At 49.1% G+C, this 19,087-nt stretch overlaps 1 protein-coding gene across 9 annotated transcripts in view; it reads right to left on the bottom strand.

Moving 5' to 3' along the window:
- Nucleotides 1-19,087, bottom strand: part of TMEM63C (transmembrane protein 63C) — a 78,188-nt gene that overhangs the window by 35,145 nt on the left and 23,956 nt on the right. For 2 of the 9 annotated variants that reach the window (XM_073349270.2, XM_073349271.2), the window contains exons 2-3: nt 12,181-12,376; nt 11,190-11,327 (exon numbers count right to left, since the gene is read on the bottom strand). The exons of 6 other annotated variants lie outside the window; for them this stretch is intronic. The gene's annotated coding sequence lies outside the window, so the exon portion shown is untranslated. The remainder of the gene's footprint in view (nt 1-11,189; nt 11,328-12,180; nt 12,377-19,087) is intronic. One more of the 9 variants, XM_073349274.2, reaches the window with a different exon arrangement.

Genomic DNA, 19,087 nt, shown 5'->3' with positions numbered 1-19,087 from the left:
CTAGCGGCATGCAGGGTCCTGCACCGTTTTAAAATGATGGCTCCGTAAGTAGCGCTGAGCACCTTGTTCCATGAACACTGAGCATGTAGCCAACACTGTCCAGATCTACTGGCACCCTGCTCCTTTCCATGCCCCATCTCCCTCCGAGGGATTGGGAAGAGGAAAGCCAGGGAGCAATGCTTGGATCTGGTGCAGCAAATCCTGGATCCCTAGGACAGGCTGACTGGGGCTCGGTTTTGTACCATGAACTGTTATACTTAGCAAGGAGAAGGGAAGGGAAGGGCCCTCACTACTGTTTTGCTGGACACGCTTGTTCCCCACCTCCATCCCTCATGATGTTGCACCGCACCCCTAGCCACTGCACCAGGCCATGCCAATTTCCTTGCAAACTGCTGGTCTCGTTTCAACCTTCCTCAAGTGTCTAATGTGCTATGGCAATGTAACGTGCTGCAGATGTGCCAAGCACTAATATCCTGATTGCTGTTAATGCTAGAGCCAGATGAAACACCCCTGAGTCTGTTCACAAGCAGGTTGGTAAGCTGGGTCTCACTGCTGGTGAGTGTTGGTTTCATACCCTTCTTTTTATTTATATTACAACCAAGATCAGGGCCCTGTTGTGTTAAGGGCTGTACAAACACCCAATAAGAGACAGTCTCTGCCCCAGTGAGCTTACAGACTAAATAGACATGACAGACAAAGGGTGAAAGTGAAAACAGGCACAGAGAGAAATTAAGGTAACCCAACAGTTCAACCAGGAATAGAACCAAGACTGCCCAAGTCCCAGTCAAGTGTCCTACCCACTAGACCACACTTCCCCCTGGAATTTGGCCTTACGTTGTGGGTCTGATCCAAGCAATAACGAAGGTGAAAACTGAGACAACCAGCTGTGCTCAGCACTGTGCAATGAGGATGGGGCTTTGCTTGACCTGATGGACCTGCCCATGGGACTAAGCACGTGCATGATGCATATAGCGCTCTGCTCCGCTGGGACCAGATGTGATTGGTTTTGCTACAGAAACAAATGAGAATCCCTCTGCAAAGAAAATCTGCCTCTCTACAGGAGCAGCAAGATGTTCTGATGGAAGAGCCTCAAAGAAAGTATATGTATGTGTGCAAAACACTTTGGCTTCTATCTTTGAACCTGGAACTCACCAAGGCTTAAGCAGTTTGGGGTTCGGTTGGGAAAGGTTCCTGTGGATCTAGTTAGCATGCTGACTCCTGGGGAAAGGGAAAGTGCCCCAGGAGCTTCAGTCCCCAGGTGAGGTTAAGGATTCAGACCTTATATCTTATCCAGCACAGTGCTACCTAGCACTATGTTGGGTATTGTGTCCTGTACTCACCCCACCTCCTCCTCCTGAGTTATCCCCCCCCCACAGAACTGCATCCCCGACCATCACACTGGGACCGTGGAGTAAGTGCCAACTCGGTGCCTGTGACTGAGTCACCCGGGCTGCTCCCTGAAGCACCTTGGAGGTCTCACATCCAGTACTTACTGACTTGGCCTGATCCTACTTAACATGTGAAGTCTGACAAGATCCCAGCCCAAGGTAGGATGGCTGCAGGCCATAAATTTGGCCTCCCATCAGGAGAGGTTCTATGTCATCTTCTTGGACTGGCAGGATCTTTCCTAAGGCTGTGTCTATACTAGATAGTTGGATCCCATTGGGATCAGGGGCTGAACTCCTAGTTTTGGGGGGTTGAGAAGAACTCTTTGCAGAATGGCTGCCTCCCATTCCTCACTTGTCTCCTCCTCCCCTTACCAAGTCAGGGTGAATGATACAGTGAGCCCCGGGGCAGCCCCATGGAGATGACAGAAGCTCTGGAAATGGGATTCCATGTGCATGGGATAAGTGGTCCCATGGAAAAGGAATGAGCAGGTGCATATGAGTGCGAGCAAGGTGAGCCCTTTGAAAAGTGAACTGGGGACAAGGGAATTTACTGCAGCCCTCTTCTCAGCCTGCCAGTGCCCTAGCCCATTGGTCTCTGAGAGAAAAAAGCCGCCCCAGAAGGCTGGCGAGGTGTCAGGGGAGCAGATGAAGGCACGGGGCCAGTGAGGGTTAAGCACTTCCCTGTAGAGCTGCACTCAATCTGTTCATCTCTTGGGTGCATGTCTCCCTCCCTCCCTTCCCCAGGTAAACAACAGAGCTGTCGCCATCTGGCATTTTCAGCTGCTAAATAATTAATCTCCCTTTTGTTAACAAGGAGAGTAAGTCTCTGACGGACGGAGCTGTTGGACCTCTAGCAAATAAACCAGGAGGCTCCTAGCAACCTGCAGCTCCTATCCCACCTCCGACCTGCTTTCCTGGAGCTAGATCCCATGACTGGTGACTGTTTCCAAGAGTGACAGGGAATGGATCACTTGATGATTACCTGTTCTGTTCATTCCCTCTGAAGCACCTGGCAGTGGCCACTGTGCACTGTTGGAAGACAGGATACTGGGCTAGATGGACCTTTAGTCTGACCCAGTATGGCCGTTCTTATGTTCCTTATGTTATGTTCCTTATGAGCACTACTTACTCTTCCTGCCACAGGAGAGAGCCTACTAGGTCCCTGATGCTGCCCCCTTCCCCACTAGCTATCTAGAGAAGCAAGATTATAGCTTTGCTGATCTTCGTCCATCCAGGAGCAGATTCTTCCTGTACATGCTGCATTTCATTTCCCTCCAAGTTTTCCTATCCATATGCCTCCCAAAGGCAAACCTCCGGTGTGCCTCCCAAATTCAGCTCCCAAACCAACTCCTGCCCCATCTCTCCTGCCCCCAATTCCCTGAGCTTGATTCACTCTTTTATTGCTGAACTTTGGGGATTGTAAGAAATTTTAGGAACAGAAAGAGAGCACCCCTACGCAGCACCCCTGCCCTCCCTCTAGTTCAGCTCCATTCCACCCTCCTCCTACCCAGGCCCATGACCCTGCCCCTCTGCAACTCAATCACAGCCCCAACTCAGCCTCATTACAATCCCTCCAGTCCCATCACATAGCCCAGAGCCCTGAGCTGGCTCCAGTGCATTATCCAGTACTTTTCAATCAACCTCAGTCCCACCTCAGACGTCTCCTTCTCCAGACGCCAGCGCACCGGGCACCTTTCCAGCGCAGGTGTTCCAAAACAAACATCCTGGTTTCCTTACGGTTAAAGTTGCAGAAGTTACTAACACTCTGATGCAAACTACATAACTACAGGCATACCATGAGAATAACCAGCTGAAGGGAATTTACATAAATATTCTATGATTCTTGCTTCATACGTTTGGTCAGCAATAATATCGTGGTAATTTCACCTTACACATTCCCATAATGACCTGAGCTCTGTCCTGCAAGACATGCTTATGAACTCTTTCAACTGAGAGGTCACTAATTATATACCTTATTTACAGAGTCATAATCATACTAACGATACATATATTGAAAGGGTTCTTAACTCTGACCCACAAGATGTTCTTAAGGTTACTACTGGAAAGCATAGGTTAATTTCCGCATGTCATTATGATTGTGAAATACTCTGGTATTCTAAAACACTGCTAACACCACGGTATGCAGCAGTATTGTGGGTCAGTACTGCAGCATATTAAATCATTTCTTTATAAGGGAGAGCTGGGTTGAGTGAAATGCCTTTTAGACACTTACTTACCCCTTTCTAAGCTGTTCATTGAATAACACAAGTATAAATAACCAAGAAGCATACTGCTCTCTGTACCCCAAAACTAGCTTGCCCAACTTCCCTTAATAGGAAAAGAGGATTTGGGTTTAAACTCTTATCTCTTATTTTGGAAGTACTTAGGAATCTGTCTCCCTAAATTTCCCCTGACATTTTCAGCTGGATGCATGGTTATGCTTCCCTTCTGTTCTAAACTGTTGTGTCGTACTGTTGTGTGCTGTAAAACAGCTTCTGTGTTCTGCACCAGAGGTAGTTGCATTTCAATGTTGTGTGCAGGGATTACTGTACAGAGAATTTGTAAAGGTCTTTGGGATGAAAGGCCACACAGATTATACTAATAAGTGAGCATGTTCTAACGGAACAAGCCAGGGACATGAAATCAGGAGACCAGGTTCTATTCCCAGCTGTGCCACTGACTCACTGTATGACCCTGGGCTAATCGCTTCCCCTGCTCTGTGCCTTGGTTTCCCCATCTGTACAATGGAGATAACCCTGATCTACAACAGAGACATGGGTGTGTGCCTTAATGTCTATGAAGTTCTTTGAGATCCTTCTATTATTATTTATTATTTGTATTATGATAGCACTTAGGAATCTCAACCAAGAAACAGGGCCTCACTGTGCTAGGCGCTGTACAGACATGGACCAAAGACAATGGTCCCTGCCCCAGAGAGCTCACAATCTGCATGTCAGGCAGAGCACAACAGGTGGATGAAACAGCTGAATGAGCTGGGGTAGGGGACTGGTTGATGAAGTTACAATAAAAAAGAGTTTAGCAGAAAAGCAAAAGTCACAGAGCGTTGCTTGCCTGACCAAGATGACAAGTGAGAGATCCTAAAGAAGGCAAAGAAATATATACACAATAAAATAAGAAATGTTACCCAATTTATAGATAAATCTGTGACCTGCCCTGAGTTTTTCTCACTTAATACAGATATTTATGTTTGGACAAAATATTTCTCCTTCAGATCTTGTGTCCTTGCCACATTAATAATAACACATTGTACAGGACATTGAGACCCTCCAAAGGAGGCCACTACAGACAAGAAAAGAATTAAGTAAATCTTACAGCTAGCATGGATAGAATCATGCATAATTCATCATTTATTTGGCGTATTTTGTTTTTTTCCTGTCCACAAACTGTCCATGAATGGCCCGTGATTCTCTTCGATGTGTTATCCAAAGTGATTTGCCAGAAAATTTCTTCAAATTTCTGGACACAGAGTATGTTTCTGGTGTCTGACTGGATGAGCGTAACATGCAGAATCAGATGTCCTATTATAAATATGAAATTTGCTTTACGTGAATATTGTCCTTTCCCTTGAACATCCTTGCCAGGAATTCACTTGCTAGGGCAGGGGTGGGCAAACTACCGCCCGGGGGCCACATCCAGCCCTTCAGATGTTTTAATCCAGCCTTCGAGCTCCTGCTGGGGAGCAGGGTTCGGGACTTGCCCCACATGTGCCGCCTGGCCGCACCTCCGCGTAGGAGCCAGAGGGGGAGGACATGCTGCTGCTTCCAGGAGCTGCTTGAGGTAAGAGCCACCTGGACCCTGCACACCTGACACCCTCCTGCACACCAACCCCCAGCCCTGATCCTCCTCCCACCCTCTCAACCCCTTGGTCTCAGCCCAGTGCACCCTCCTGCACCCCAAACCTCTCATCCCCAGCCCCACCCCAGAGCCCGCACCCCCAGCTGGAGCCCCCACCCTTCCCACACACCCCAATCTGCTGCCCCAGCTTGGAGCCCCTTCCTGCACCCGGAACTCTTCATTTCTGGACCCACACCAGAGCCCGCACCCCCAGCTGGAGCCCTCACGCCCTCCTGCATCCCAACCCCCAGTTTTGTGAGCATTCATGGCCCACCATACAATTTCCATACCCAGATGTGGCCCACAGGCCAAAAAGTTTGACCACCCCTGTGCTAGGGTATTTCTGGAAAGTGAATGCACAAAGACCATGAACACAGCAAAGCAAATCCTTTGTAAAATTAAAATGAATAGTCAGTCACTTTTGGGGACAGTATTTGCCTAGGGCTGATCATAATCTTTATCTATCTCCCAGGGGGGCTATCAGCTTTGTTTTGCAGATTAGAAAACAGAGGCACAAAGAGGCTAAGGGACTGGTTCATGGTGGTCACAGAGAGCCAACAGAAGATGTGGGATTAGAACCCAGCAGCCCTGATTCCCAGTTCTGTGCTCTGGCCACTAGATCACACTGCTTCCTGAACTACACTCTCCCTGCTCTCTTCCCCTATCTGCCCTTCCTAGGTATGTGCTGGGGGAGTTTTCTCCAGCTTGCAGGAATGGGATGTGGGGAGAGATGTAATGTGAAGGCCAAGTCAATGCCCCTTAAATCCCCCCTCTCCCCACTCCCAAACTGGGAAGAGTTGATAAAGCTAAGACTTATGACTTTGTGTGATCAGTGGAAGGTCAGTGGTGATCCTAGAGGGGTAGGCAAGGAAAACTGAGCTGGTTACATTGACTCAGCACCACAGACAGGGATCAATAACAATCTCAGGCTGGAACAGGTACGTCAATACCCCAGTGCTGAGCTCAGCACAAACGTGAGAGATGTGGCTTTACCAGAGGAGGGCACAGTGACCTCTAAAGTGCTTCAGCTCAGGCTGGCAGGAAAGAGCAAACGCATCATGCCCTGTGCAGGGCACTCCCAATTTCCCACTTGGGCAAAGTGAAGTGCGATGGGGGAACAGGATACCCAAAGCAGGGCCCACAGCGGTGCAAGTAGAATTCATTTCTTATCGGTACGCTGCACGAACTAAATGGGGGCGGGGGGGGTGGGCCGTGACCTCCCCACCTGACTCCTCACGTGACCCCAGCCCGCCCCCAGCCTGGGGCCCTGTGCTCTCCACCTCCCCTCCCCATGATCCATCCCACGTTCCCGGGGAGGGGAGGGGGGGCTCTGTCCTTCTCCCACTGCACCGGAGACTTTTGAACCACAGGGCGCTCTGGAACGCCACTGGCAAAAGAAGCAGAACGTCGGACGGCCCCACGCTGGCAACTCCACCGGTGTCACTGTACCGCTCCCAGCCCCGCTCCCAGCCCTCTGGCGGGGCTGCGGTACAGACCCCGGACAGGAGACACAGGCACGTAGCTGCGTGGAAGGCCTGGGGGTGGTACAGCTGCGCTGGAGCAGTTGTCGGAGCGGGGCCGCCCGGCGGCCCCATGTTATGCTCCTCTTGTGACTTTGTGGTGTGGTGTACAGTTATAAATAGCTTACTGGTACGGCGTACTGAACTACACTACTTGCACCACTGGGCAGGGGGGAGAGTCTTTACTCGTTCTCTCTCCCTATGAAGTTCCCCCTCACTTCTTGGGGTAAAGTCCTATCTTCAGCAGTGAGGGGAGGGAACCCTATCTCCAGTGGCAAGGGGTGTGTATGTGTGGAGGGGCAAATCCCTCTGCTAGATGTTGAGGTGTGTGTGGGAGGAGGGAGGGATCTGTATAGCCCTAGCAGAAGCTGGAGCTGCTCCACTCTAACATTTCCTTTGGCTTCAGCCCAGCTCCCTGTCTCCCACCTGCTCCTGGGGCCCTGGCCCCTCCTACCAGTTTCCCCCAGACATGCCCCCTTCCCCAATTCCTCAGCTGCCCCATTTCCCTACTTCAGACCAACTCCCTTCCCAACTGCCCTGGAGTTTTCCAGAATCTTCCTGGTCCTTCCTCCTCTTAGTAATGGGGCATCACTCCCCTCACAGCACCGCCCCAAGTCTTTGCCTATTGTTTAAACCAGCTTTACCTTAGAAAAGACATATTCAAAGAGAAACACATTGCTCTTCCTTACAGCCACCTTCCCGTCTCATGCCATCACTCACCACAAATCCATATTGAAAAATGAGGGCTGGCTAAAAACCACCCTTCTCCCATTTCCTGGCTCCCATCCTTCGTACAGCGTAAAGCGTTCTCTTTTCAAATCACACATTCTGGCCCAGAACAGCTGCTGTCCCTGAGGCCCTTCAGGAAACAGGCCCTGGAGGCTAAGGAGGGGAACAACCTATTCTGCCACAGAGGATCTGCTGGGGGTGCATCCTGTTGCTCTGGACTGAAAAAGAGAAGTCAGAGTGTAAAGATGAGGTAAAGAGCAAAGTCAAACATGGACAGTGCACTCTGTCCAGGGATTGGTTCCTGGAAAGTAACGAAGCTGATCTCAAAACACAGGATGCAATGGATAGTGAATGTAATGTTATTTGTAAATGTATATAAAGGCAGGGGAATGTACTGAATGTGGGAGCACACTGAGAAGCTCTGATGTAAACTGCTGATAGCCCCAGAAGCTGACCTGGTGCCAGGGGCACTGTTCAACAAGCAATGCTACTGAGGAAGTGTAACATTCTACATCTTGGGGGAGTGTGCTGTAACCCCCATATTCCGCATTTTCATGTAATCGTGATCTTACATAGAAAGCATGCCTTGTAAGGTATCAGGGGAAAGGTTATGATCTGCTGAAAGTCATTTCTCTATCCATAGATGTGTAACATTAATGCATATGAAGTTGTAAGAACTGTGTCGTATGGTTGTCACTAAAACATGCTGTAAGTTAGGGGAATCAGCCAGAAATTAGCTCCCCATAGGCAACAACAAGGAAAGTGACCAACACCCGGGCGGGGTGTCAAACAACCCATCAGCAGCCATTGTCCAGCAGGGGAGCTACAATGCAATGACTCACCTGCATGAGGCCACACTAGGGGAATTGCTCCACCTTGCTTGGAGAGACTCACCTCTCCTGACTCTGAAGGGTGGTAGAAAGCCAAGAGGGAGGAAAGGACATTATAAGAGGAAGAGACATTTGCCATGCTCTTCCTCTCTCTTCCACCTACATCTACAGATATCACACCAAGTGACTGAAGTGCTGATCAAAGGGGAGAGCCTGGCTGAAGAGCAACCAGCCAGCCTGTGGTGAGAAGCATCTAAGTTTGTATGGGCACTGAAAGTGTTAAGATCAGCTTAGAATGCATTTTGCTTTTATTTCATTTGCCCAAATCTGACTTGTTATGCTTTGACTTATAATCACTTAAAATCTGTCTTTATAGTTAATACATCTGTTTGTTTATTCTACCTGAAGCAGTGTGTTTGGTTTGAAGTGTGTCAAAAACTCCCCTTGGGATAACAAGCCTGGTACATATCAATTTCTTTGTTAAATTGATGAACTCATACAAGCTTGCAGCGTTCAGTGGGCATAACTGGACACTGCAAGACGGAGGTTCCTAGGGTTGTGTCTGGGACCAGAGATATTGGCTAGTGTCATTCGGTTGCAAGTAGCTGGGAGCAGCTTACATGCCATAGGCTGTGCGTGAACAGCCCAGGAGTGGGGGGTTCTCACAGCAGAGCAGGGTCAGGTTGGCTCCCAGAGTCAAGGATTGGAGTGACCTAGCAGATAGCCAGTCCAGATAACACCAGAGGGGAACGTCACAGGAAGCCCCTTCAACCTCAGCTGCATGTTGCCCTTTGCCCCCAAGAACATCAACTCAGCACTAGGCAGCGTTTGGCATTCTGCTCGTTTTCCTTCATGATCCAGGCATCATAGTGCCACGGAGTGGTCAGGAGGATAAATTTCTGCACTCCCAGCAGTGTCATTTGGGTCTCCAGTAGAGGGAATTACTGGTGCAAGAAAAATTTCCTCCCATGTTTTCCTACCCAACCTTACCAAGCCCTCCTACCCCCACCTCCCTGAGCCCATATCTTAGTGCTGGGATGGCAAGCTCCTTGAGACTGATATCCCAGAGTCTCTACCTCACCCTGATTATCCCTACTGGAATCTGTTTGGGAAGATTTTCCTTTGCTCACAGCCATTTGGAGTGGGCTTTAATCCCATCAGACCCCAGATGTGTGCAGAAAATCTGCCCCTCCATGAGACCAGACCTGGGACCAATCACCAGGTCAGCAGATTCAGGAAATCTGAGCCTGCTTTCACATCCCACAGCCCCTACACAGCGTGTGAGCTTCTGTGAGGTGAACACAGCCTATGGATCTAGTCATTACCTTGTTAATGGGCTAGAGAAATTAAGCCGTGTGTGAAAATCACTACCTCTGAGTCCTGAAAAGAGATCAGACCCCAGTGATCTGGGATATATTGCCTTCTGCATTAGGACTGAATGGCATTCCTCTCTCAAAGAACTACACACTGCCCATCAGACCCAGATTCCACATGCAAATGTCCCACCAAGAAATGTTTTGATTGAAATGGTGCCTATAGCCCCGGACCAGAGACCTAACTACTAATGTCCTCTCCTGCTGTCCCCTATAATCAGGGGAATCGGCCAGCAATCCGCAATCAAGGGACCCTGATGGAATGTCTCTCCCAATTTTCTGAGGGGCTGGGGATCCCCCTGAGACCTTAGGATCACTAGGGTTCTTCTGTTGTACACAGATACGGCCCCAGCTCCACCCTTGACTCAAATCTTCTATTTGCACCTACGGTCTCTAACCATGGTGCCTACCTTTCCTGTCTGGCAATCTGACCCTACCACCGTTCCAGCCTTGCTGCAGCTGTGCCTCTACCGACATCTTAGCCAGACCTTCCACTCCTCTCACGTCTGCCATGGCAGCTTCCTTCTCTATGGCCTCCCCAGAGTCCAGCTCTCCAGACTCCAGCACCTGCACAGTGCTGCTGCCACCTTCTTCAATGCACAAGCAGGAGCAGTCCCATTGTCTCCCTCTCACGGACCATGGCTGGCTCCGGGAGCATTTCAGGGGACGATTCAAATCTGCCATCTTTGTTTTTAAAAGCTCCAGGGCTATGGCTCAGAGGACCTCCAGGCCTGTCCCTCTTTCTACTCCTCTGCTCACTTTCTCTGTCATTCTACCACCAGGCTCCTCACTGTCTCTCTGCACAGTGCCACCAGGTTGGTGAGACAGCCTTCACCTCTGCAGCTCCCAGAATCTACAACAGCCTCCCCATATTTCTTCACCCAATCCACGTTCCACCTAATTTCAAATCTCTTTTCTCTCTGGCCTCTTAGCGTCACCCTGCCCTGCTGATGATTTGGTGCCTAATTCCATAAGGCAGTTGTCTGAAAGACGCGGCGCAAAGGAACGTGGCATCAGTCCATTCTTCACAAGACCAGCCTGCCAGCTACTTCTCTCTATCAACACAGGCCCTTGCATGTCTCTTGCTCATAAACTTACTGCAGGGCAATGCTATCAATGTTACCATCTAACCGACAGGAAGAGGAACAGGTAATGTCACAGCTGGAGTAGATGCAACCAGGGACAGCTTTGCTTATCCACACAGCACGTCCAGGATGGGCAATGGCAATGGCATGGGGCCCTAAACAGCCATCAGTGACCAAATGGAGCTCAAATAGTGCGGCAGGGGAGGGAGGAAATAATGGTGTTGAAATATGTTTCCTCTCCTCTTTCACCTTCCCCTTCCTTCTATTGTCTTTTCATGGGTGTAGGCATACAAGGGGTGGGTGATGTGGCTATTTAGATCCAAATGGTGTGGCCAATAAGGATTTTACTATGTGCAGCTCAGGATTACGGTCATCCAATCAGAACTGTTCCTTCAATCCTGACACGAACCTTTATCTTGTGTGCAAACAAAAGGAAAGTATCAGCCTCTCTCTGAAGCCAAGCATCTCTGGATGTGAGGCTGTCCTCTCAGGCTACAGCTCAGGTCCTCTGGGGAGGAGGTAAGGTGCAGGAGGGTTCCGTCTAGTCCTTGGAGATTAAAAGAAGAGTCAGTTTCCTTTGCTGCTGAGGACTTGGCAAAACTCAAAGGAGGGGAAGCAAGCCCCATGCTTTGCGGTGGAAACCGATCCCTCGTTAGACTCAAGACGAGCCTCACCCATGACATCTCAGTTTAACTCTGCATAACTGGCCAAGAATGCCCAAGAGCTCTAGGGAGCTGTACAAGCATTCACAAATTCAGGGGCCCACCCCATCTTTCAATCTGCAGAACAAATGAGAGACTCTCTTCCCCATGCACACTACAACTCCCACTTCCTGCTCAACCCCCCAAATCCCTCAGGACCTCCCTCAAATCACCCCCCACACTACTTGCTTCTCCCAAAGTTTCATTCTGCAGCTCATCAAGGAGGGTGCTGTAGTTTGAGAACCATGGAAGGGCTGCAGAGGGGAGCAGAGGCTGCTGTCTGCTTTCCTGCTACTGCCCAGCGCAGGCTGGAGCCCAGCTGAGAGGTTGATCAGAATCTCGCGCTGCTAATTTTGAATATTTTGACCCCAAACCAATGCATAGACAGCTCATCGGGGTCCCCCAGTGGAAACAGCCCCACACTAGGAACCAAACACAGGGCTGCCCCAATCTAGGATTAAAAGATGCTTCTCAAAGGCACCGCTGCCTCCCACCCCCATGCATGCACAGCCCTCATTTTAAATGGAGGGACAACAGGGGAAGCCTGAGTGCTTTTTCTGCTCTCAAGAGAGGCAGGTCAGGCCCATGTTTAGGAAACTCTGCTACAGAGTCACATGAACCCAGGGGCAGAACCCCGAGATTTGCTTTCTGAAACCAACAAGCCACACAAAGACAAAAGCCTCCTGTAATGTCACATACCAGCGGAGGCGGCTGGAAGGGGTCACACCGGGGGCTGGCGACGGAGTCACTCCGAGGACAGCAGCAGCTACTTGTCAAGGGGTGGCAAAAGGTTCTGTGAATTCCTCCCTCCCCCCCACACCTCCTGCTAAACTTCCCATGAGCAGCCTGGGAGCTGGGAAACTCTCCTCCATGCAGCAGCTGCGGCCAGAAGTCTCTGGAGACACAAGACAAAAGATGGTCTCAGGACGTTGGAGCCACCATGGCATGTGTGTGGGTTGTGATGAATGAAGAATTGGCAGCCTGCCCCTACTTCTCTCCTCTCTCCTGCATCCCTGGGGATGCTGGGGATGCCCCTGCACTGGCTGACAGAGGGGGTGGGACAGGCTAGCTGTCTCAGGGCATCCTTCCAGCTCTCATTTCTATGCTTAACTCTGCTCCGGGGTGCCATGGCCGCACCAAGGTCCTCCAGGTGGAATCAGCATCCTCCCTCAGCCTAGTTCAGTCTTCTCTACCCCCAAGCACTAGCAGCATTGCGCTGTCGTGGTGCCACGTGAAGCAGGGATGGCGCGCTCAACATCTAGAGTGACAGACACAGTGGGAGAGAGAAACCTGACAAGTTTCTCACACCCCTCCCCGTTCCTTCCCTGCCCCCACCCCCCATCACTGCAGTCATTCATCAAATCCATATGATTCACCGCTAGCTATTTAGTCACTCCTGCTGCAGGGAGGCTGTCGGCTTGGGCTAGTGAGGGCACAGCTTGAGAATGGGGACGAAGGGAGGCAGAGCGGCCTCCTATCCTGCCCTGCCCTTTGGGCTACGTTATAAGCAGCTGGCTACCTGCCAGACTCTGAGCCAGCAAGGGTCGAAGCAGTGTCACCGCAGAGCATGGAGGGGCTCTTCCCGGCTGCATGGGGTTTGGTTGGCATCGGCTGTAGCTTCTACAGAAAAACGGTTTCAGTGAGAGACTGGTACAATACTACAAAACCTGCCCCCCGCTGGGAAGCGGGAGCATTGCCTAGTGGTCTGAGCACAGGCCTGGGAGCTGTTAGGTTCTAATCCCAGCTCTGCCACTGAGTCACTGTGTGGTGAGCCTTAGGTGAGGCACTTTTCCTCTCAGTTCCTCAGCTGTAAAATGGGGATCATGGCACTGAGCCAGCTCACAAGAGGGGCTGGGAGGCTGCTTGGAAAGTGCTTTGAAAACAGGAAGTTGTTTGTGAAACATGGAGGGATATTAGATGGGAGCATATCTGGCTGGAGAGGAAGTTTGCAAAGGAGACCACTCCTGGGGTAGAAATCACCTTTTAACTTTGCTCTTTATACATTCTGTCTCTTATCCCAGGCTCTCAAAGCATTTTGTGAACACTAATTACCTATGCCTCACAACCCCTCCACACACAGGACAGCATCCTCATTTTACACCGGCCTACACTTTTCACCTTCATTCCTCTCTAGAACTGGTATGTAGTGTGTTAAACAGCTGTCTCATCCCATCCCACAGGTGGCTGTATCTTCACGGATGATAAAGTGATCCCTGTATATAAAGTTTGTTGAGATCTTCATATGAATAGTTTGGTGCTTATTCCACAACCCTGCACACTCCCTCAAGGTTTACTGTTACCTCACTGGGCAGGGTACATGTGGGTGCGTCTGTAGGAGTTACCGTAGCAATGTAATTCATATTGAGGTGATAGTGAGGATGATGAGGGATGAGGAGCTGCCTTTGTAAGAAGGAGATAGGAATTCCACCCCACACATTTCAGATCCCTTAAAAGAATGGTGTTACTGAGAATGGAGGAAATGTTCTGTAGTGGCTATTGCATCTGTATCAGCACTGCCGTCTTCTGGATGTAATGTCAGACACGCATGTGTGTGCATGTGTAAGAGAGACTGGTTACCCTCTATTGGCTGAAGCATATAGAGAGAGCATATAAATCCTATACTACTGCTGCTTATGGACCATACAATCAGTTAGGGCCAGTGTATTCAGGGCTAATGATGGTCTCATAGCTAGGCTGGCAATCAAGATATTTCTATGCGATTAGTAGAGCTGACTGAAATTTTTCAAAAAGGAAGTTTGGGGTTGAAAAATGTCCTTTTTTCTCAATTGAAAGTTTTCGTGGAGAGCAGTTGACATGTTCAGATATTTTGTTTTTGTGGAATTTTTCATAATATTTTTAATTGCGATCTCTGTCCCGATCCTTACTGAAAGTGGTTATCCACAAGTTCTGTTTACTGAAAACTGGGGTGTGCGCATATAACAATGTCAACATTTGAAAGCTGCTGTTAAAAAAAATCCAACCAGCATTTTGATAAAACTGTACAAAAAATTGCAAAATAAAAAATACCCAGGAAAGAATATGGGCCTGTTGTCAACTCTGCAATGAAAAGAATGGACTTTTCCCACAAAAGTTACTGGCTGGAGTTGAAAAATGTATTTAGCAAGTGCCCTCATTACAGAAACACAAACCTTCTGGAGGGAACATGTCGAGCGGGCAGCTGGGATTCTGTTCTCTGTGTTTCAGAGTACCAGCCGTGTTAGTCTGTATTCGCAAAAAGAAAAGGAGTACTTGTGGCACCTCAGAGACTAACAAATTTATTTGAGCATGAGCTTTCGTGAGCTACAGCATCCGATGAAGTGAGCTGTAGCTCACGAAAGCTTATGCTCAAATAAATTTGTTTGTCTCTAAGGTGCCACAGTCCTCCTTTTCTTTTTGTTCTCTGTGTGCTGCACTTCTCCACACAAGAAGTTTGTCTGCCAGGGAGCAGTTTGAGAGGATTCGGGATGGAGGGTCAGGCCACAGTGAACGCTCTGCGTGCTCTCTCTCATGGAGACTTTAAGAAAGGCAGCTAAGAGCACATGTCATCTACAATATGTATCCGCTGGGCTGAAAGCCCCTGTTTGTCTCAGTGTGTTGAAAACAGAACGTGGTGCTTCTCCCCAACTCTTCCGCCAAGTGTAGGTAAGCAGGCGGAGTAGGTGCAGTTCCTCAGCAGGGAGCATACAAGCACTAGGAAAGGGGAACCTTGGCAGAGCTGAAGTGTAGCCCCTCCCTTCCCACCAGGCCCTTGCCTCCAAACCTCATACATCCATTGCCCATGCTCATTCTGTGAAGCTGTCCCACTCTAACGCCAGTCTCCCTTTGGTCTGTATTTCAATATCCTGCTGTGCACACACTGGGCCTTTACAGTAAAAATATTTAGCACTTATATGCTGCACTTTACATTAGCAAAGCACCAAACAAACATTAACTAATTAGACCGTAAGATCCCCAAGGGAAGGACCAGTTGCTTGTTGGGCATCATTCACCCTACTGCCTCAGCAACACTTACATAGATGCTGTTCATCTGTAGTGTTAAAAAGGCTGGTGGCAATCACTACTCCTATTTCACAGCTAGGGAAACTAAAGGGTTGAAGTGACTTCCCAAGTCACATAGGAAATCAGTGGTAGTGCTGGGAACAGAACCCAGGACTCCTGCTTTGTAGTCCAATGCTTGCCTATTGGGTTATCCTGCCTCCCTCTCCACCACACTGATAGTGCTAGTGTAATAGCGTTGCACCATTCCACCCCATGGCCCCTGAATAGAAAAGTAAACTCATTCACTTTTATCCCAGTTCTGTCTCATTCACAGATGTTCCTTTAAAGGGATGCTGTCGGGTTAGGCATGAAGTTTAAATAAGGTCGACACGCAATTTGCATGTAACATTTGGGTTGGAAACAATGTAGGGGGAATGTTCATCTGCTTAAATTAAAACTGCTTCCATTAGAATATATTAAAAATACAAACCAGCAAGAAAAACAGAGAAACAATTCCACTGGTTTTAGGACTCGCAAGAGTTTGTTTTTACCGAACCTACATTGGGGTCCCCATTTAACCTGGCAATGTCCCTTTAACAGCGTAGTATTCCAGAGGAAGCATCCATAGAGGGGCAGCTGCTCCAATCCCCCTCAGGTTGTAGATATACATTGTACCATAGGGGGCTTCAGCACTCCAGTAGGGATGGAGGTGACGTTGCACCCATAATGCTTTATGGAAATATGCTTATGAATGTTTATATGACGTAACTGGAATATGTTTTGTGCTACATATGCCATGTAACATATCTCTGCAAAGGTTATGATCAATTGAATATATTCATCCTATTTGTATGCATGTACCAGTTTTATATTCAAAGTTATGAATATTGGCTGTGTACTTGTTTGATTTTAAGTAGCCTCAGTAAGGCATTTGGTCAGCTTCTTAAGAAAGGAATTTGCAAGTTAAGTGCCCAATAAAGAAACACTTAACGGACAATGGAACCTTGGAAGACTCCAATCCACATAAGAAGTCCACCTGAGGACGTTCAGGATAGCATGTGAACAATGGCTGCCACCGGTAAAGTCCTGAGTCATGCACGGACACGTGCCTATGTGACTCCCAAAACTCAATCTGGTAGCTAAGTTTCTGCATAGGAGAGAGGAGGGGGTCTCCATCCACAAGAGAAAGTCTATTTAAGCCCCTGGGAGACCCCTCCATTTTGTCTTCAGCTGGCTCAAGAGATAGCCTCTCCACCCCAAAGGATATCTGAAAGAAGTTGGAACAAAGGACAGTAACTACAGGGTTGTGAGTGATTGCTGGACTCAAACTAGAAGCAGCCTAATCTATAAAAGAGGTTTATTGAAACATCTCTGAGTGTGAGATTTTATCTGTATTCAACTTCTTACTGTATTAGACATAGACTTGCGTGTTTTATTTTATTTTGCTTGGCAATTCACTATTAACCCAGAGTGTGTATTAATACCTGGGGCGGGGGGGGGGGGGGGGGAGGAGGAATAGCTGTGCATATCTCTCTATCAGTGTTATAGAGGGTGAAAAAATTATGAGTTTACCCTATATAAGTTTTAAAATGGATTTATTTAGGGTTTGGACCCCATTGGGAACTGGACATCTAGGTGTTGGAGACAGGAACACTTCTTAAGCTGTTTTCAGTTAAGCCTGCAGCTGTTGGGGGACGTGGTTCAGACCTGGGTCTGGGTTTGTAGCAGGCTAGCATGTCTGGCTCAAACCAGGCAGGGTTCTGAAGTCCAAGCTGCCAGGGAAAACGGGCACAGGGGTAGTCTCAACACATCAGGTGGCAGTTCCCAAAGGGTTTTCTGTGAGCCAACCCGTCACAGAAGAGTTGCCCACACTTCCTGGAGCAGCCATGGCATAGTACTGGCCCTTAATTAACGATCATGTGTGCAGCTGAGGACAGCTTCTGGGCCCCAGCTAAAATTAAGACCCAGAGCTGCCACTGAAATTGTCCTAGGAGAAACATACTTAGGCTGCTCCACTCAGATCTTGGCAGGAGGAAAGCTCCTCCGACCGTGTTATGTATTGCTTGTTCTCTAGCTTAGGGACTGCGGCACGGTAAAGAAAAGGATCAGTGCATATGAAGTTCAGGAACGCAACAGCAGCCAAAACTAAAGGATCTCCCAAATACCTAGAAAGGCTTCAAAACATCCTGTGTTCAGAGAGAGTCAGACAATGCCCACCCTCGTCACCTCTCCTTGACCAGCGTCTGGCCTGCTCTAGCCGCTGAGTTCCTTCCCACTCATAGCCATACACACTCAGAGACATGAACATTGAAATGAAGGAGAGTCTGGGAAGAGTCTCTCTTTCTCTGTGCAACAGGCACCAGGTAGAAATATAACCCCTCTGTGGGGAAATCCAGCTACAGGCCAGCTACCTCAAGAATCAGTGAGAGCCTGTGGGAACCTTGCTGTAGAATACTTGGGTGTTTTCAATAAGGGTTGGTGGGATTCTGGAGTGTCGTGGGATGGTAGGGAGGGCAAGGATACCCACTTTCTCTCCACACCCCTTGCTGAAGCTGTAAGAGCCCATCTAGGGAGCTGTGCCATGTGGGGAGGAGAATGGAAGCCTAACTCCTGTCCCCTCTCAAATAACATATGACAGACAGAGCTCAAAACAGGCCAGCTGACACCGGTGTTCGGCCAGCCCTCTTGGTAGTCCTAAAGAAAGCTGGGGTGTTCTCTTGTTGTGGGGCTGGGGAACCTCACTGCAGTATACAGGGAAAAAAAGGGTCCCCTCACATGTGCTTCGCCAGATACATGGGGAAAAAGCACAATACAAAGTAAAATACAGAATTGCTCACAAACAACACAGCTCCTACCAGGCCTTTATGGCTCTGCTCCCCACTGAGCTGTGACTGTGTCTGAGGCATGGTAAGCAGCGCGCACAGGCCCCACCGCATGCCCTGCTGGGACAAAGAGACACGGGGCCAAGTGTGAGCATAGTCATGATTCAGATATAGGGAAGAGTTGGCCAGCTGAACAACACGCACTGGGAATGAATGGTACAACTCCAGGAAGGCAACCCCTCTTGCCCTCACCTGCCCTGGCCCCATTCACACCCAGCAGCCTTCGCTCTGAAGTGAGTTTAGTCCTGGCTTGACAACCCTGGTGCCTGAGAGTTTCTGTATATCCCCAGAGGAGGGCCAGGAGCAGAGCTAACCTCCTGCTCACCTTGCCCTGGGAGGGCCCCTCTAAGGCAAGAGAACAGTTTGTCCTCCAGAGACCATTCCAGGCTTGGCCCTGTCAAGGTTCCTTCCCCACTCTGAACTTAGGGTACAGATGTGGGGACCTGCATGAAAAACCCCCTAAGCTTATTTTTACCTGCTTAGGTTAAAACTTCCCCAAGGTACAAACTATTTTACCTTTTGCCCTTGGACTTCATTGGAGTGGCAGCCAAGTGATTTACCCCATGAGCGTCCCAAAGGCTTTCTATAGTTCCTGCCAGGAAATTAGTTCCTGCATCTGTGAGGATGTCGGAGGGCCATCCTACCCTGGCAAAAATGTCTGCTAGTGCCTGGCACACACTTTTAGCCCTGGTGTTGCTTAGAGCTACTGCTTCCGGCCATTAGGTGGCAAAATCCATGAAAGTCAG

The sequence above is a fragment of the Lepidochelys kempii genome, chromosome 6, assembly GCF_965140285.1.
Source record: "Lepidochelys kempii isolate rLepKem1 chromosome 6, rLepKem1.hap1, whole genome shotgun sequence".
NCBI classification, from domain to species: Eukaryota; Metazoa; Chordata; order Testudines; family Cheloniidae; genus Lepidochelys; species Lepidochelys kempii.
Note: the sequence above shows the minus strand (reverse complement) of the source record. Positions and strands in the feature narration are given on the sequence as shown.